We start from the raw sequence: 3,372 nt of genomic DNA on the forward strand, positions 1-3,372 counted from the left end.
TTTCTTTTGGCTTCTGTCTATGTATACCCTATGATTTCTTTGTCCCAGACTGAAGACTACTCCCTCACTTAAGCATTGAAAATCTTGTCTATCTCTATACTTCAATAATATCCCAGATGTACCCTGTAGTCTAAGTATTTACCCCTTTCCAAGGCTGGTTCTTTTTTGGTCTGCATGAGGCCTTTTTTTTTGCTGGAGCCTGCGACCCGGTAGGGGCGGAGTGGAGTGGCAGTTGTTGATGAGTCTTTCCTTTTCCCCACAGTCCTGTCAGTGAATTAATTAGTCCATCTGCCCTCAAGACGAGACTTGTCTCTTATTTTGTTCCAGAGCACGCCTGACCGACATGGATGATGTAGAGGAGAACAACTTCGAGGGCAGAGTCTCACCCTCAGTCAAAATCTCCAATGGGAAATCCTGCTCGTGTAAAATCAGATAGCAGATCAGGATCTCATAGTCCATCAAGGGTTTCCAAACACTCTGAATCCCATTCTTGATCGAGATCAAAATCCAGGCAGAGGTCAAGAAGGCATTCTCATAGACGTTACACTTGATCCAGATCCCCCTCTCTTTCTCATGCGAGGCGATCTCAAAGCAGATCATATACACTGGAATACCGGGGTGGAAGGAGCCGAAGTCATTCTCGTCTAACTGGAGAAGACATACAGGCAGCAGGCAAATCCAGATTCTACCACTTGTCTCAGAGTATTTGGCCTCAGTTTGTACACAACAGAAAGAGATCTTCATGAAGTATTTTCTTGATATGGACCTTTGAGTGATGTCAGTGTGGTTTATTATCAGCCAATGGGTGATCATGAGGATTTGCTTTTGGTTATTTTGAGAGAACAGATGATTTAAAAGAGGCAATGGAAAGGGCAATTGCAATGGAGCTGGATGGTAGAAGAACTAGTGTGCATTATTCTGTCACCAAGAGAGCATACGCACACCCACACCAGGCATCCACACGGCAGACCAACTCATAGAGGTGGCCGAGGTGGAGGTGGTGGCAGGTGGCGAGACTCTTACTGTGATAGAGGATATGATCGTGCGTCTGGCAGGTATGAAGACTGATCACAGATCACCCTCTCCTTCTTATAGTTGATACAGATCATGATCTAGATCTGTTCCTACAGCCCAAGACCCTGCTGATAAACTGAATGTTTGCAGTTGGCAACGTGTTCTCTCTCTCTCTCTCTCTCTCTCTGTCTCGCTCTCTCGTTGTTTAATTCCGGATTTCTCCAAGCTCTTCATCCTTGCTACCCCCTAAAAAAACAAACAAACAAACAAACAAAAAAAACCTTTTAAAAAAATCTTTGGTTTATTTAGCATCTATACTTTGTCAATTGCATTGCTGTTTTCCACCCCTTTTATTATACTCTTGAATATGTAATTGTAATTTGAGTAGTTAAACATCTTGAGTAAAAAAGGAACCCAATGTTATGCTTTGTAAATGATTTTTTGTTGCTTTTACAGAAAATTAACTCATAATACTCATAATCAAACGAGGAAATAAATTGACCTTTTTAAAGCTCCTTTTGTCCTGGACATTGTATTAAAGATCTGCATTTATGGCAAACTTTCCTTTTTTAACTTTCTTTTGGATATGGTAGTAACACACAAAGCAGTTCATTCATGTCAAGTTTTGGGTGGTAGGAACATACAGTTGAGTGTAGAAAAGTTTGAAACTATTATAGAAGAAAACACTTGGTCATTTGGAGAATGGAATTTTTGAACCCTGAAATTAAGTCTGTGGTTGTTTATAGATGAAAAGTTTGTGGACTCCTCCATGGCATGTTGTGTTTTAAATACATCTGTTAAAACTTATGAACTTATAAAGTGTGATTTTTGTGTTAAACTCATTGAAGTTTAAATACTCCCTTAATCAGTGAAAGAAATCCTTATTTATGAACTAGAGAAATTTGTATAATTTGCTGTTAGAAACATTCATATTGGGGCAATGCTTAAGCAGGCTATTGTATAGTATAAAGTCCTCAGAAGATAGGTGTGGGAAGAAGTAATCTCCTTTCAAACAAAAATTAATTTCTTTTTAGAAAAAATAGAAGAAGAAGAAGGAGGAGAGGCCAGCCCTAATGGAATTGAGGTACTTTTTTCTCTTAAAAAAAAAATAGGGAGAAAGGAAGAAAATAAAAGAAAGGAAGGAAGTAAAAGAACCTAGGCCTTTTGCCTTCCTTCTTTGTTGTAGCATTTTCCCCATTGGTTCAAGGACACTGTCTCTAGTATGGAACAAGATTATTTCAACATTGCAAGGGAATAAGAAGGCATAACAATATAAAAATTAGATTAGTTATGATTCTGTGTTCATTTACCCCCTAAGAGAATTTGAAAAGTTTTGTATGCCCTCATGCATTTAAAGTTGATATCCAAAAGTTCTAATCATAGGTTAAGATAGTTTTAAGGAATGTAATTTACAGTGTCTTATGAATATTTCATTTTAAAATAAAATTATTACAACATTCTTTACAAGTATCAAGACTATGAATATCATTGTGATTTTATGACCCACCGTCATTCATTTAAAAAAAAAATATGAATAAGCTCCTTTTTAAAGTTAGAAATTTTTCATTATTCCTTTTTTCTCCTCAAAATTATTTCCATTCATTTTCCATCAGAAAATTTTTTCTTAGTATAATACATTATTATGCTGAATTATGTCATTGATTACCATTTAATATATAAATACTGGTATATATTTATATTGGTTGCAAGGAAATAGGATAATCAATACCCATTTAAGCATAATGTATTTCATATGTATACACTGTAGATACTATATCTATACACACATAATCTAATTCACATATATGCAGAAAATTGCATATATATTCTATATATTTAATCTATATGTATATAGTAGATACATACTGTGTTTAGAGAATACTGAGGGAAATTAAATTATCATTTAAATGTATTTTGCCCAAATTAATTTCAGTCAAAAGGTTTTTGCCTTATCATGTTTTAACTACCTTTTTCAAATCCTTGAAGCTTCAGATTTAGGTCCTTTAGTTTAAGAATTAAGTACTATTTCAGGATCTCAGATATTGTCATATATGTTATAATGAAACTAGTGAAAAGTTTGTTAACATTAACTTGACTAAAATGGAATGGGAAGGAAAAAAACAGATGAAAATAAATGAAATATATTTTAACAAATATATCTATTATTTTGCGGTTACAGTATTGCATATTTATATGCATATTCACATCTATTCCTCATGGAACCCCTAGGAAGTAGTTATTATTACAATTTTACAGATAAAGAAACTCAAATTTAACCAAGTTAAATATAAGAAAAAACTGGTTTTAAGTCAATTGGAAAGTGATAGAGGCAAAATTCAAATTCCAGTTGAGTCTTAC

General features: G+C 34.6%; 1 pseudogene; it reads left to right on the forward strand.

Moving 5' to 3' along the window:
* Positions 1 to 343: 343 nt before the first annotated feature.
* On the forward strand, positions 344 to 1,264 carry LOC119530589 (annotated as a pseudogene).
* Positions 1,265 to 3,372: the final 2,108 nt, after the last annotated feature.

The sequence above is a fragment of the Choloepus didactylus genome, chromosome 3 (assembly GCF_015220235.1).
Source record: "Choloepus didactylus isolate mChoDid1 chromosome 3, mChoDid1.pri, whole genome shotgun sequence".
Taxonomy (NCBI): domain Eukaryota; kingdom Metazoa; phylum Chordata; class Mammalia; order Pilosa; family Megalonychidae; genus Choloepus; species Choloepus didactylus.